This window comes from Lactuca sativa, chromosome 8 (genome assembly GCF_002870075.4).
Source record: "Lactuca sativa cultivar Salinas chromosome 8, Lsat_Salinas_v11, whole genome shotgun sequence".
Lineage (NCBI taxonomy): Eukaryota > Viridiplantae > Streptophyta > Magnoliopsida > Asterales > Asteraceae > Lactuca > Lactuca sativa.
This window is the reverse complement of record NC_056630.2, coordinates 14,609,633-14,626,652: the sequence shown is the minus strand read 5'-3', so window position 1 is coordinate 14,626,652 and position 17,020 is coordinate 14,609,633.

Here is a 17,020-nt window from a genome sequence, read left to right as displayed (position 1 = left end):
CCATTTCCTTTGATTCTTTCGATACAAAGTTTTCTGGTTGCACCATGTATATAGTTTCATCAATGTCACCATTGAGAAATGTTGTCTTAACATCCATCTGACGTAACTCAAGATTGTAATGTGCAACTAGTGCCATGATCAACCTAAAAGAGTCTTTTGTTGAAATTAGAGAAAATGTCTCTTTAAAATCAATTCCTTCCTTTTGAGTATAGCCCTTAGCTACAAGACGTGCCTTATGTCTTTCCACATTGCCTTTTGAATCCCTTTTGGTCTTAAAACTCCATTTGCAGCCAATAGGCTTCGTACCTTCAGGTAATGGAACAAGATCCCAAACTTTATTGTCTTGCATGGAATTATACTCCTCGTTCAAGGCATTAATCCACTTTTGAGAATTTGAACTTTGCATGGCCTGAGAGAAGTTGATTGGATCATTTTCAATCATTCCATCTGGTTCTTCATTTTCTTGGAGATATACATGGAAATCCGAAGGGATTGCACTTCTCCTTTCTCTAGTGGATCTCCTAAGTTGAGGTTGTTCATTATGAACAGGAGAATGAATGACATTGTCTTGTTGAGGTTCCTGAATTACTTATTCTCCGACAGGCACATTAATTTGTGTATTGTCAAAAGTAACAGTAGGAATCGAGATTGATTCCTCCTCAAAGACAATGTCTCTAACCTTATTTCTCCCCCAAACTCAACATCCTCAAAAAACGTTGCAGTTCCTGTTTCAAAAATTGATTTTGTTTCAGGATCATAAAACTTATAACCCCTGGATCGTTCAGAATAGCCAATGAAGTAGCTGTTAACGGTTTTGGAGTCCAATTTCTTTTCATTCGGCCTATAAGGCCTTGCCTCAGCTAGACATCCCCAGATACGGAGATGAGTTAAACAAGGCTTTTTCCCTGTCCAAAGCTCATAAGGTGTTTTAACAGCTGCTTTAGTTGGTACTCTATTAAAAATGTAAGTTGCAGTCTTAAGTGCTTCACCCCAGAGTGGCTCTGGTAAAGTAGAATGACTTATCATACTCCTTTCCATATCCTTAAGAGTTCTGTTGCGTCTTTCAGATACCCCATTCATGCTCGGCGAACCTGGCATTGTGTACTGAGGGACGATTCCACATTCCTCTAGGAATTTAGCAAAAGGTCCTAAACGTTGTTCACCTGATCCGTCATATCTGCCATAGTACTCACCACAACGGTCAGATCTTACACATTTAATCTTTTTATTAAGTTGGTTCTTAACTTCAAGTTTAAAAGATTTAAACACTTCCAGTGACTGAGATTTTTCATGAATAAGATATAGATACCCATAACGTGAGTAATCGTCTATGAATGATATAAAATATTGTTGACCATTCCATGAAGACGAAGGGAATGGTCCACAAATATTTGTATGTATCAATTCTAAGACATCTGAAGACCTAGTGGCATCTAATCTTTTGGTTTTTGTCTGTTTTCCCTTGATGCATTCAACACAAATTTTTAAATCTGTGAAGTTGAGGTTACTTAGCACTCCATCTGACACAAGTCTATCAATTCTCATTTTTGAGATGTGGCCTAAGCGTTTTTGCCATAATGTTGCTGAATTTTCATTATTTAATTTTCGCTTAGTACCACGTGAATCCACGTGCAAGGTTTCATTATATGAAGTAACAATATCAAGCATATATAACTTATCACAATACGTTAGAGAACCAGTACCGATAACATTTGAATTTAAAGACAAACTAAATTCACCATTTCCAAAAGAACAATAATAACCAAATTTATCCAATTTAGAAACAGAAACCAAATTGCATCTAAAAGACGGTACGATGAAAGTGTCTTGAAAATCCAAATAAAAGCCAATATCGAGTAATAAACGAAATGTGCCAATTGCTTTGACTTCAACCTGCTTTCCATCACCGACATAGATATATCTTTCAACATCATTTGGTTTTCGGTAGTTCAGGCAACCTTGCATAGAGACACTTATGTGAGTAGTAGCACCAGAATCTATCCACCAAGTATTTCTAGGTACAGAAACTAAATTAACCTCAGAACAGACCAAAGCACGGATTATACCTTTCTTAACTCACCAAGCGTGGTATTTTGGACAATCCGGCTTCAAGTGACTAGGTTCTTGACAAAAGAAGCATTTAGGAGGTCCCGATTCCCTTTTCTTTTGATTATTGCCTAAATGATGTTTCTTTTGCACTGGTCCCTTAGTAGCAACTTCTTTTCTCTTTCTTTTGCCCTTACCTTTAGAGGTACTAGCAAAATGAGCACTTTCAGTTGTTTCCTGCTTCATCCTTTCTTCTTCTTGCACACAAAAGGAAATGAGATCATTAAGAGTCCATTTATCCCTTTGGCAGTTGTAACTGACCTTGAACTGATTAAATTATGCAGGAAGAGAAAGCAATACGAAATGAACTAGAAAATCATCAGCAATTTCTAGTTTCAATGCCTTAAGTTTTGAAGCAAGATGAGACATCTCCATGATGTGCTCCCTTGTGTTTCCTTTGCCTTTATACTTCATTGAAATCATCTTTTGCAAAAAAGTACTTGTTTCAGCCTTATCATTTTTTGCTTAACGTTGTTCAATTTCAGCAAGAAAATCTTTAGCATTAATAGACTACTCGTTTGCACCTCTAAAGGCTTCTGGAACGCCGCACTTAATGATCATTAGACTTATGCGATTTGAGCGATCCCATTTTTCAGCATCCCTTTTATTTTCCACTGAACTTGTGGCAGTAAGGATGGGTTGCTCAATCCGAAGTGCAAGGTCAAGATCCATGCAGCCGAGAACTAACATAATGTTCTCTTTCCATTCCTTGAAGTTAGTCCCATTGAGAACTGGAATGTGATTCAAGTTGGAAGATATTATGCCACAATTAGCATTTGCTGTATTTCAAAACAAAATATTAATTAGTTTTTATGCTCATTAAACCATAACTATAATCAATAAAATTCAAATTATGACATCACAAGGTATCAACACAACATTAATATCAAGTCTTTGAACAACAATATTAACCTTTTTTTGTTATAGTAGTAAAAATATTGACAATAAAACATGTTAATTAATAAGCCCCTCTTTGGATTGACTAATTAATCACATGAAACCCAAAAATTATCATATATTTACCACTATATATATGCATGTTTATTCGACCAAATATTAACCTACCTTTGGGTCGATTAATATCCGCATTGACAAACACATAAATCATAAAATTTAATAATAATATTTGACAATAATTCATCCCGTTTAACAAGCCCCTCTTTGGATTGACTTGTTAACGACATGTAACCAAAAATAATTGTCGCATATTCATTATCATATACGTGTTTATTCGACAAAATATCAACCTATCTTTGGGTCGATTGGTATCCGCAACAATAAACACATAAACCGTAATATTTAGATTCTTAGAAAATTAATTTTCTAAGAAAATAAATAATGTCACAACTGAATTTATTGGCGAACCATAAAAAAAATGATCGGGTAAAAAATAAAATACAGATTTATTAACTTGAACATGACAATAATAAACTGCTATTAAATTGAGTACTTTAAAATAACCATGCAGATTTAATTTACACAATAAAGTCGTAAACAAATAAAACGCTAACAACATAGAAGTATTTTATTTATTTATTTTTCTTTTACAACGATCCCAAAATAAAATAAACAAATAAAGTTGATTTATCAATGAAGGTATTCTATGTATAATAACTTAAAAGAGAATAAATGTTGTTGTTATTTTAATAAGATCGAATATTATACACAAAAAAAATAATCTCACAGACAAATCTTAACCAATTACCTAAACAATATTAGTTTTGCACGCAGGACAATATTATGAACCATGAATTTCGCTAAATAGTGAATTCAACCAAAACATGAACCAAAGTCTGATTATATATTAATGAAATTTAGTGTATATAGTACAAGTTTCAAGCATTGAATGGTCACTGTCAAAATCAATAGTAGAAAATTGTTTATTGACAATTGAAAAACAACCCAGAAAGCAAGCAGAAAAGCAAATGGGTTGTCAAACAAAGTTGTTGCATTGAGTACATACAATAATAAAATATTTAACGAAGCGTGCGATCTCTAGTACAAGTATAATATCTCACACCCTTCTTTCAATCAACAATCAAGAAAAATCAAGCATATGATGAAATATATAATTCACGATGTAATGAAGAAGAACCAGGTATGTTTAAATATAATGTTATAGATCTTAAACCAACATAAAATTTCTAGTACCAAATTCGAGAAAGCTCTGATACCAATTGTTAGTGTTTATTATCTTATTCTATATATGCGGAAGCTTTCAATATCAGATCTTAAACTCGAATATGGATAAAAGAAAATAGGTGAAGGAGATTGTGTACCTGCTTCCATTGAAGCTTTTGGATCTGAAGGATAAGCTTGGTTTTCCAGTTGATCTCAAGACAACTCTAAGAACCCTTTGCACTCAAGAAAAACGAATTTGTGAATTAATTTTGTCCCATTTGATTTGCTCCCCATCACATATATTTATAGATGAAGATAAACCCTAATGTGAGAGATGGAAGGGATCTTGAGGATCTTGTGTCACACCAGGAACTCAAGCCACAAATGGTAAGTGAATATCGGTCCATCAACAATCTTATAAACTTGCCATAATGTTTGGATTTAAATGATAACAATATATATGTTCATTTATAGAATGGTCCCATGATTTTCTAACATCTAAATCTAACTTCGCAAGAGGAAGTTATGGTTTTTCTAATATTTCAACATAACTGTGTTAACACAAGAATCAAATTTTAGATATCGATTATTAGCCAAAATAATCTAAATGATAATTGAAGATCTCGTTAATAAGAATATGTCAATATAAAGACAGTCGAGAACGGACATTAGATGAAAGAGTTATGATTTTTATACGGACTTTAACATTGTAAGCCTATAAAACAAATAACTTTAAATATAAATTGAGAATTAATCGACAGGGTCTAAATGAAACTTGTATATCTTTTCGATAGCTACGTGCGGATATATAGAACGTCGAAAACGAAGCTCATATAAACAAGTTATGGAATTTACAAAAAATTGTGTTTTACGCAAAGCGCGATGCTCGTCGGGTGCGCGACCTGCGCTTCTAGAAGGTGGAAACACGAACCACAAAGAAGCTGACATGTAGCACAAAACGATTGGGGGGACGTCGCCTTATGTGCGCAATGCGCACCTCGATAGGCACGGTGTGCACCCCAAAAATATCCTATAAATAACTTCTAATGGCTCATTCGTTCCTCCACACCCATAAGCTTTCTCTCTCTTGAGTTATTCTACATTTTGATCCGAAATTCCTTAGTTTTTAAGTTTCTGTCGAAGCCCTGAGGTCTCTAAGAGCCCGACATCTAGTAGCCATTAGGCCGAAGTTCTACGAGCATAATTTCCAAACTTTTGTCTAGGAAATATTTGTAAATTAAATTACACTTAATACCATTTTTACTTTAGTTTATATTTAGATTCATAGTCATTGTTTTGAATTCATAAATAAGATTTGACAGTGATTCCAAGTCATATTACTGATTGATCTATTTACGGGAATGATGTCTAAGCTAAATTTAGTGAGGTGTTTAAAGTGAGATTTTCAAACATTATACTCTTATACCGAACAGACTTTACCTCTAATATGATCTCACCTGGTTATCCCTTGTCAACTATAGATTTGTAGACTATGTATTCACTAAGCTCCAAAGCCTGGCGCACTCAATTTTGTTTGTATCACATGTAGCGATACGAGGATGCTTATGATCAGTACCCTCAAGCCATTCGGGTACTGTTCATCGGTTATGGCTAAAAGCGTGTGGAATCATCGTTATCTCTATCACCGATTTCTACATGTTCTTCTACTGATTGTTTCACCGCATCTCTCTCACTGATTGCTTCATCGCCTTTCTCTCACCCAATAACATTAATCTGGTATTTGAAATCCACTCATGTACATAGATTCCAATCGGTTAGCATAAACCAAGTTTTTATCTACTCTTAATCCTCTTTCACAAAGGTTTTTCTCACTATTTTTCCTGTCGATGTGGATCCGGTTCTCCGGTGAACTGACGGAGTTGTTCCATCATCTTCTACACTCGAATGTTTTTTTTTTTATCTATACTTTATTTTCTCAATTGTGTGGCTGTGGTTTTCTGCTTTTATGATCGTCGTTCCCTTTTGCAACAATCTGAATTCTGATATCTAAATCTAAATTATGTTGTATTCTTTGCTCCCACTCCTTCCATCGCCTGCTCTCCATATTTGATGCCATTGTCGATTCTATTTCTTCTTCTGTCCCCTCCGTAATTTGTTGGATTATCCTATGATTCTCTTTCTTTCTACCAGGTCGTTGCCCCGCCTCCTTCCATATTTTCGTTCTAAGTATTGTTTTGTTTATACAACCCTTATACCGATTGAATCGTTGAATCTAAGTTGGATCATCCTATGATTTATTTGTCCAATAAGCATCTTACTTTCATTTCCATTGATAATTTTTTTTAATGTATTTTAATTTATCCTTGTTACTTTTACTTCCAAAGTATAATGCTATAATTGTGTATATGGAAAAACTGTTTTAGCATTGTACGTTTGAAGTACGATGGTTTTAGTAAGGAAAAATAGAGATTTAAATGGAAAAACGTTTTAGCATTAAACTTTTGAAGCAGGGGTCATTACAAACAATGACAATGTACTTAGAAAGATATAACAAACCATTTGGTGTTGTTTCAATAATACATTGAAAGATAATTTTGAAAGTACGTTTTTAAAAGATATTATGAACCATAAGAGCGACGAATACATTAAATAATACATTGTTCGAAGAAAAAAAAATGAATCACTTTATTGAAACTAATGATTAGTGATAATTTCCAATACATTGTCTTGTTTTTAATATGTCATGCTTCCTAAACCAAACTAATCCCTAAATTGAAACTAATCATTACCCGTCGAAGTTTATACATCAAATGTGGTGTATAAAGAAGTGTTACATGATTAATAATAATTAATACATAATCAATCATTTGTTCACATATATTTGTAAAGAATCTCAACATTTCATTTTTATTTTGTTATTGATTTCGTTTCTGCTAACATTACACTTACTGATAGTTGTTTAGATGTAGTAAACTATTCGCGCAAAAAAACTAATCGCCTCTAAAAAGTAATTTCTGAAAGATCAATTTGCACCCGACGTTTGGCGCGAGTAAATGATTAGCATATATATATATATATATATATATATATATATATATATATATATATATATATGTGTGTGTGTGTGTGTGTGTGTGTGTGTGTGTGTGTGGTTGTGAGAAATAGGGAAACTACAATAAATTCCCTACATATTAGCCTCATAATCGATTTAGTCCCTATATATATTTTTTATTCAATTAAGTCCCAAATATCGGTAATCGTATTCAATTTTACCCTTTGACCCGGTCAACAAGTCATCCAGTTTTAAAAAATTACATTTTTGGCCTAGATTTCAGAATTTATTACAAATTTGGTCCAAAATTTACACTTTTAGCCCAGATTTTAAACTTTGTTACAAATTTGGTCCAAACTTAACCCTTTTTACCCAAATTTTAGAATTTTATTATGAATTCATCCTAACTTTAGTTTTCTTTACAACTTTTTTTTTCTCAAAGAATTGTTTCTAATATGTTTTTTCTTTATAAAATCATATTTATACAAAAAAAAACATATTTTCACTTAAAAATCTTATATTTTCTATATAAAAAGTTTTTTTAAAAAGTTTTTTGTATATGAAATACCTAGTTATAAAAATAAATATTTATTAAGTATATATATTTATATACTTAATAAATATATAGTTTTAGAACTAGATATTTCATATACAAAAACTTTTTAAAAAAAGTTTTTATATAGAAATTATAAGATGATTTTATAAAGAAAAAACATATTTGAAACAATTTTTTTGAGAAAAAAAATTGTAAAAAAATTAAAGTTAGGATGAATTCGTAATAAAATTCTAAAATTTGGGCAAAAAGGGAAAATTTTGGATCAAATTTGTAACAAAATTTAAAATCTGGGCCAAAAGTGTAAATTTTTGACCAAATTTGTAATAAATTTTGAAATTTGGGCCCAAAATGTAGTTTTTGTAAGTTGGATGACCTGTTGACCGGGTCAAAGGGTTAAATTGAATACGATTACCGGTATTTGGGATTTGTAACATCCCAGAAATTTAGAAGTAAAGTTGAAGGGCTAAAAGTGTAAATAAGAAGGTCGACTCGGCGAGTCGATGGATAGACTCGGCGAGTCGAGTCGCGTTGCGGGTCACATGTTAAGTGACCAACTCGGCGAGTCGTATGGGTGGACTCGGCGAGTTGGTGCGGTATGGAGAAAACCCTAATCCCGAGGGTTGAGCCCTATATAAAGAACATAATACCTTCTCCCCAGCCTCTTTACTCTCCCTTGAAGTCTAGAACCCCTAATATCAATTAGAGAGCATTTGGATCTTGAAGGAGTGTTGTTGAAGAGATCCTTGAAGATTAAGAGGCTTGGAGCAAGGGGCTTTGCAAGGCTTTGGCTTATTCTTCTGTCGGAGTCTTCTCTTGAGGTAATGATTCGTTGCTTGAGCTGTTATCCATCTAGATCTATCATTTGTGGGGTTTTTGGGAGTATACCTAGTGCTATCTTGAGTTTGGAGGTTGGATCTGTGGTTGCTACCTCAGATCCAGAGTAGTGATGATCCAAACGAGCATAAAGTCCATGTTCAAGAGTTGTTGATGAAGCCTTTTGGTCCCAAACCCTAGCCCAAGAGTGTATTATGCTTAGATCTCTTTGGATTCACGTAAAGTTTGCAACTTTACGTGAGGAACAACTTGTAGAAGGGTAGATCTATGGATTGGAGCCCCTGCATGTCTTGGAAATCCACTGAATGGATTAAGAGCTAGTGGTACTCGGCGAGTCACATGGACTCGGCGAGTTGCTTGAAGATAGGCAGAAACTCGACGAGTTGGAAGAACAACTCGGCGAGTTGGTTGAAGATAGCCTTGGACTCGGCGAGTCTGTTCTTGGACTCGGCGAGTCTGGTCGTGAGGTCCTCGCCTTTCCTGGTTGAGCTGTGAATCGGTGAGTCGAGGGACGACTCGGTGAGTTGAGCAGGAAGTGACTCAGAGTTCGTGGGACTCGGCGAGTCTTGGGGCGACTCGGCGAGTTGGGTCGCAATATGGGAGTTTTCATAGCATAGGGACTTGACGAGTCAGTGGGCTGACTCGGCGAGTAGAGTCAGTCAGGAAGTTTGAACTTGACTGAGGACTTTGTCTTTGACCAAGAGTTGACCAGTTGGCTTCTAGGGGTATTTTGGTAATTATTGGTATTTATTGAGTTCGGTCTTTTGGTATTATTAGTGGTGGAGTTCGTGTCGGAGGTTGGAGCAGCGTGATCTTATCTTTTTAGTCAGAAATTACGAGGTGAGTTATCCTCGCTATATCAACAGGGTCTAAGGCACCAAGGTCGGCCCTTTATCGGATTGTAATCCGGGTATCGTTGTTATGTTATTGCTTTGCTATGTTTGCATCCTGGTAGTTAGGATGGTATATGTTAGAGACCTGGTTAAGGACGGTATCCTGGTATATAGGATGATGCTATGCTAGTGACCGTTTAGGTCGGTATCCTGGTTAGGATGATGTTATGTTATGTGATCTGCTAGATCGGGTTGATTGGATGCGTATTGTTATATGATTGTATGTTTGTGTGCACATGGTTGTTGGACTGGGGTTGGGTTGAGGCGGGTCTTGCTTTATGCTGTAGGCCAACATACCCAGGGCGGACCGGTTATCCCGAAGGCCCAACGAGCGGTCCGGATAGGCTGTAGGCCCCATGAGGGCGGACCAGACGTGCCGAGGCTCGGAGAGTGGACCAGGCCGACTGAAGGCCCGGTGCGGGCGGACCAGTGATACTATAGACTCAGAGAGTGGGCCGGGTGGGTTGAAGGCCCGGTGCGGGCGGACCAACCACACTGTAGACTCGATGGATATGGCTAGACTCGGAGGGTGGACCACGTGGACTGAAGGCCCGGTGCGGCGGACCAGTCACACAATAGACCCGAAGTGCATGGTTGTTCTGTTCAATTATGATATGTTATGCATGGTATACGTGGTTGGTATTTTGGGGGTATCTCACTAAGCTTTCGGGCTTACAATTGTGGTTTAATGTTTTTCAGGTACTTTAGGAGACCGTGACAAGGCGAAGGCGTGATCGTACCGCTACTCATGTTTATGTTTTATGATATGGTTCTGGGAAGAATCTGATAATAATTGTATTGAAAACCTTATTGTAATGACTTAACGAAATTGGGTTGTTTTTGAAAAGTTTAAATTGACTTGAATTTTTAGAGCGTTACAAGTTGGTATCAGAGCCTTGATTTGAGTGAATTGGAGGAACATTCGTGTGAATCTAGTCTCAAATCAAGGAGAGTTTTCAAAAGAGAATTTAAAACGGTTTTCAAAATGAGTAAAAGAGGACGCGGAGGTACGATCAGCCGGGGCCAGTAAGTAACCCCAAAATACCATGCAAGTTAATTGTTTTTGTGATATGATAGAACAGCATGCTAGTGCTAGGCTAGGGATCTTCAGGAATTGCATGATAGAACTGTCTGATTATATGATGCCTGCTAGCCTAGGGTTTCCTTGTATGAAATTGGCATCATTACTGTAGATATTTAGTGTATGCATCACGGCCGTATGTAATTAAGATCTTATAGCCTGAGAATGTTTGATTTGGCCTTATGTTTTGTTCTTGTTTGATTGGGAGCTAGGGTAGGATTGAATATTCGAAAGTCTATAGGGCCCTTCGATATGTATGACTAGCATACACTAGTGCTGCAGGAGTTGGTGGAAGTTTCATGGTCGGGTGAGTTGTGGGACCGGTAGGTCAGTATGAGATATTTAGTATTCCTCTATGATCGAGGATTTGTTGCTTGTTGTGTATGTTCATCTCTAGGGTGTTGTGGTGATACTTGATATAAATATGGGTAGGTGTGGCAGGTAGTATGGGCCCCACTACTGAAAGCATAGGACCTATACGTGTATCAAGGAAGTCACAACCCCTAGGGATGGGTTGAGAGTCTGTTCCCGGGTTAGTGAGTGGCATCTGATGTTTGCGGTATTTTTCAGTATGGTGGTTACGAGGGATGTTGGGAGTGGATCCGGGTGAGGATCGGGAGCAGGAGAGGGCGTTCAGGGTGGGTCAGCACCACCCGAGGTTATCGGTCAGATGAGCACAGGCGAGTTGGATGCTAGGATTCGTGAGATCCTGCATGATGAGGTTACTACTATGTTCCGGGCCGAGTTGCCGAAACTGTTTGGGACGATCAAGACCGCCATGGTCGAGTATTTTGATGAGCGCTATGCAGCTCTTTCAGAGACGGCTGCTGCGGCAGCTACAACGGCTGTAGCAGCGGCAAGGGGAGGAGCCGGTAAAGGTTTTCAGTATCGGGACTTCGATAATACGAATCCCCCTACCTTCGATGGAGTTCAGGACCCGATTGTTGCTATGATATGGTTGTTAAACGTGGAGGGGTGTTTCTTTACGTGTTCATCTCCTGCTGATCAGAGGGTGAGGTGTGCTCTGAACCTTTTGAGGCTCGGGGCGAATGATTGGTGGAGTTTGACCACGTGATCATATTCTGATGCGCAACGAGTTGCGGTTTCTTGGGATCAGTTCAGAAGGATGTTCAGTACTCGCTATGTTCCGCGAGTTGAGAGGGAGAGATTAGCTCAGGAGTTCCTGGAGCTGAAGCAAAATTCCAAGTCGGTAACGGAGATCACCAGGATGTTCACTGAGAGGGCGATGTTTTGCCATGAGTTTGCTTATGAGCAGGCCCAGATGTCCCGATATCTGAGTATGTTGAAGAGGGATATCAGGCAGTTTGTGTCTACGCAGAGGTGCGAGACATTGTTGGAGTTGCAGGAATCCGCTAGGCGGCGGGAGTTGGAGATCGAGTTACAGTTGAGAGAACAGAGGCAGGCTCCGGTACAGTCGCAGCCGGCGCCGAAACAGTCTAAGACCGTTGATTCCAGTTTGAGCAGTCAGAGCAGTCGCACTTGTGAGAAGTGCGGGAAGGGTCATGCCGGAGCTTGTAGGTCCGGTGGTGCGTGCCGCAAGTGCGAGAGAGAGGGGCACTACGCGAGGGATTGTCGTCAGTCAGCCCCAACCCATGATATGAGGATTTGCTATCAGTGTCATCAGGTTGGTCACATGAGGGCCAACTGTCCACAGCTGGTTGGGAGGTCGGTGCAAGCTCCAGCACCGGCCACGTTGAGGATTAAGGGTGGAGGTCAGGGTGGAGCAGAGCCCCCGAGGGCTCAGGGTCGTGCTTTTCAGCTTACAGCAGAGGAGGTCACGGCAGTGCCGGATGCAGCTGCGGGTGTGTTTCCTTCTTGATATTTTGTTATCTTGTGATTATTATGGAGTGTTCTATATATGCTAGTCTCGTTGTGTGAATTTTTGGGTATTGTATTCGTTGTTCCTTGAGGGTTATGGTATGGTTAAGGGTTTTGGGTATTGAGAGTTTCGGTTGTTATCATCAATGGGGATTATTAGTGGGAAATCAGGCTTTTGGTCTGAATATCGGGTAGCATCTGCAGTATGAGGAGTGGTTAGCTGAAGGTAGGGGTTCTTTCAAGTCCGAGATGATCAATGTTGATATGTGATTGTGTGAAGGTTGCTCATTCTAGTGGGAATCAGTTCGCGTGTAAGGGAATGTGCTGTGTAGGGATGTTAAGGAAGGTCGGTTATGGCAAGCGGTGGTTGATAGTTAGTGCTCTTAGTGGGGAGAATTGGAAATTTCTCCAGAAGATCGACAAGCAAGAGAGGTTGATTAGCTGTTGGGATTCAGCAGTGGTTCAGTAAGCCAAGAGCATAGGCTGGTATGAACAAGTGACAGGCAAACGGGGCGGGATACAGACCAAGGGTTTTGTGGAAAGGGCGATTGATTGTGGAAGGCCTAGGATCAGGCCGGGATTGAGTATGTAGGATGGAGTTAGAGTTCGGAACCCCTAGAAGGCTAGAACAGTATGCATGGGAGAGTTTTCCAGGAGGGATAATTCAGGATGATGAAAGCTAGTTGAGCGGTCCGGATAGACTGAAGGCCAGTGGGCGTATCAGTCAGGCCGAAGGCTCGGGGGCGGTCTAGACATTCTGAAGGTTCTGAGAGTGGTCCAGATTGGTTGAATGCCTGGTAAGGCGGTCCAATCATGTTGAAGACTCTGCATGTGTTGATAGATCTGTATGAGGAGATGGAATGAGTATGTTGTGATGTGATAGCATCAGAAGGTCTGACCCCGGGTATTGATCATGATTGGTGGAAGGTAGTGCATGGACTCGAGAGTCCTTGCGAGCAGATTCAGAGCATGTGTGGTGCATGGGATAACAGTTATGTTATAAGGGAATGGTGTAGCGTTAGGCGAGCACCACGACACTTGTTGTAGTGACAAGGCGGCCAAGTAGATTTCCTTGGGTAAAAGAAGGGAAAGGTATGTAGCTCCGAGAGGGAGTGTAAGTTCACGAAAGTGAAAGCAGTAGCGCGGAGGTATGGTTGAGGTGTTCTAAATATGGTTATTGAGTAGTGTGTTTGTGCCGGTGGTATGGAATCACATCCGGTTTGGATGTCTGCTGAGGTCACGGAAGGAGTTCCGAGGGTGTAGGGCCAAAGAGGCTCAGAAGGGATGCAAGGATGGAGCCTTGGATTCCCAGTTTGGTGTGAACAAGAAATTATGCATGCAGTGGTAATTTATCCTGTGGGATGTTTGGAGATGTCGTCAGTGTGTCGGGTTTTCCCAACCCGAGCATGCTAGAGCTAGATCAGCATGTGTATGTGATTGCGGAGAAGAACTCATGGGAGTTGCCCTGAAGCTGAAGGATGTGTCATCCTGTCAGCATGGAAGGGATAGAGTTGGACTAAAAAAGGGAGCATGTTAAGTCTCAGTAGTGAATTCGGTGAAGGATATGTCTGGCGAGGAAAATGATAGCAGTGCGGTACCGGGTCGAGATCCCGGTGGTTCAAGGTTATATCTAGCTCGTATGAGTCAAGTGATTGTTGTGATCTGGAACGAGTGAAGTACCATGGAGTGGTACTCGGTTGATAAGTGTGGTTATCAGAGGATGAAGTCAGTGGCCGGCTTGAGGGGGTGGTCAGGACACCGCAGGGGATGAGTTGGGTTTATAGGGTTCGGTTGTAGTGATTGGAGAAACTTGGATCAGTTAATGCCAGGAGGTGCATTGCAAGAGTAGTTTCTGGAATTGTGTGCTGCAGCAGGCTTCGAGGACAAATCCTAATTTAAGTGGGGGAGAATTGTAACATCCCAGAAATTTAGAAGTAAAGTTGAATGGCTAAAAGTGTAAATAAGAAGGTCGACTCGGCGAGTCGATGGATAGACTCGGCAAGTCGAGTTGCGTTGCAAGTCACATGTTAAGTGACCAACTCGGCGAGTCGTATGGGTGGACTCGGCGAGTTGGTGCTGTATGGAGAAAACCCTAATCCCGGGGGTTGATGTGACATCCCCATTTTCACGGCCAGAAAAGACCGATTTTGTTTATGCTTTATAAAAATCAGAGTACCTCTTTTAAAAATGTTGTAGAATTTGTTCCCGGTAAAACATGATAAGTACGTTATCAAAGCGTTTCCGAAGAAAAGTATTTTTATTCATTTTAAAATATTTGGGATGTCATCGTCAATACAGAAACATAAGCATAAACATAACTTACATTCATTATCACTAGTGATCTATATCTCTTTTAAGTCTCTCAGTGTAATGTGACTTTATCTCAACACCTATGATATAAATAAACTGAGTGGGCCAGGTTGGAAAACCTGGTGAGTACATAGGGTTTTCAACCCACAATAATATAATTATTATGTTTAAATAATTAAACAATCAACTCAATTACCCATCCCCATTATATTCTTTATTCTTAAGGATCTACCCTAAGAATCAACTATTTCTCGTTAATTTATTCCTAAGGATCATCCTAAGGAATCGACACGAAGTCCATCGTTGCCACGATTTACACAATGGACACTAAGTCTACATAGTCGCCAGGGCTTAGGCACTAAGTCTGCATAGTCGTCAGTGTTTAGGCACTAAGTCTTCATAGCCGACAGAGTTTAGACATCAAGTCTGCATGATCACCAAGGTTTAGGTATCAAGTCTGCATGATCACCAAGGTTTTAGGCATCAAGTCTGCATGATCACCAGTGTTTAGGTATCAAGTATGCATGATCACCAAGGTTTAGAGTACACCGGGTGAAGACATCGTTCATAACACCTACAGGTTGCGAGCCTGCTAGTGTTCCACTGGACTGTCTAGAATAGTCTGTGGTTGTCATCCATACTCTGCTGAATGACGGGGCCATCGTTTGGGAAAAGACTTCTCACATCGTCCACCTCTCACCCTCACCTCATGGTCTATAACACCATCCAACTCATATTCCATCTATTACATCTACCTATGTTTTACCCCAACATTATTGTAGATATAAAATACATATACAGTTTAAATCATTTAAAACATGTATACAATCGTTCATTTAGCTTAGACAGCAAGTACTCAGATAATATGCACACATAGCACGTAATTTATATAAAATACTTCATATCTATGTGTAAGATGAAAGTAACTATGCACTCACTTGAAAAGGTGGTGATTCCGAACTCAGACAGCGCTTCGCTTCTTAAAAAAAATAATTTCCTTTGACGAAACCTAGTATTATTACCAGTAAAGTTTAGTCTATTATTTGCCGAGACTAATTAATAGTCTAACTATTTTTACTATTATATAAGCGTTAAATAACACTCAATATAACTCATAATAATAGCCCAAATAATTATTTTAAGGTCATAATAATGTTACTATAATTAAATAAAAGCTATATTAAATATAGTATAGGCGTAGCTCACTTACAGCGGGTTTTTATAAAAAACGGGCTTCGCTGGAGCAGCGTTTCTGAGCCGAAAGCTTTTCTTCTCGGAGCCATCAGGCGCTCCAGGGCTTTCTTCTCGTGCTAGGGAGGTTCCCTAAACTCGGGAGGGGTTTAGGGAGGTTAGAGAGAGAAAGAAATGCTTATGGTGTGAAAAAATAATGAAGGGTTCACCCTTTATTTATAGGGATTTTATAGTAAAGTAGCCGCTAAGTTTCATCCGTATCTTCCGCGTACGGGCTCCGTTTTCTACGTTCTTTATATCCATGCGTTGGTATTTACGAGGACTACAACTTTCATTTAGAACTCGTCGGCTAATTCTCCTTCTATCTCAGATTTACAAAAATTGTATCGTATTTATCGCGCTTGAAGAGCAGCGACTAAGCTTCGTCCATATCTTTCGCATACGAGCTCCGTTTCCGACTTTATTTATATCCACGTGTTGGTATTTACGAGTACTACAACTTTCATTTAGACCCTGTTGGCTAATTCTCAATGTATCTCGGATTTATAAAACTGTATCGAATTTATCGCGCTCGAAGAGTAGCGACTAAGCTTCGTCCATAAAATTTCGCATACGAGCTCCGTTTTTTACTGTCTTTTTATCGTTTAACTCCTATTAACGATATCTTCATTTCTCGTTTAGATTATTTTGGCTGAAAATCGACCGATCTAAAATTCGAATTTTCAGACTGTGCACTGCTGTGCTAAATCTTAGAAAAATCATAACTTCCTCATACGAAGTCAGATTTGGGCGGTCTTTTTATGGACAATCTTAGTTTAACATTTTCTATGAATTTTGTTTAGATCGTTAAGGCTAAAAGTCGCTCTATCGTAAATTTACTATTTACAATTCCCGGTGTCATGCTGGTTCCATCGCGAAACTTCGACGGGTCATAACTTCTTCGTTATAACTCGGATTTCGGCGCTCTTTATATGTACGGAAACCTTGTAACATACTAAAACTTAATCTTTTTCCGAAAAGTCATTTTCGACACTTATTGCCTCAAAATTGACTAGCCCAGATCTACGGGCGTTACA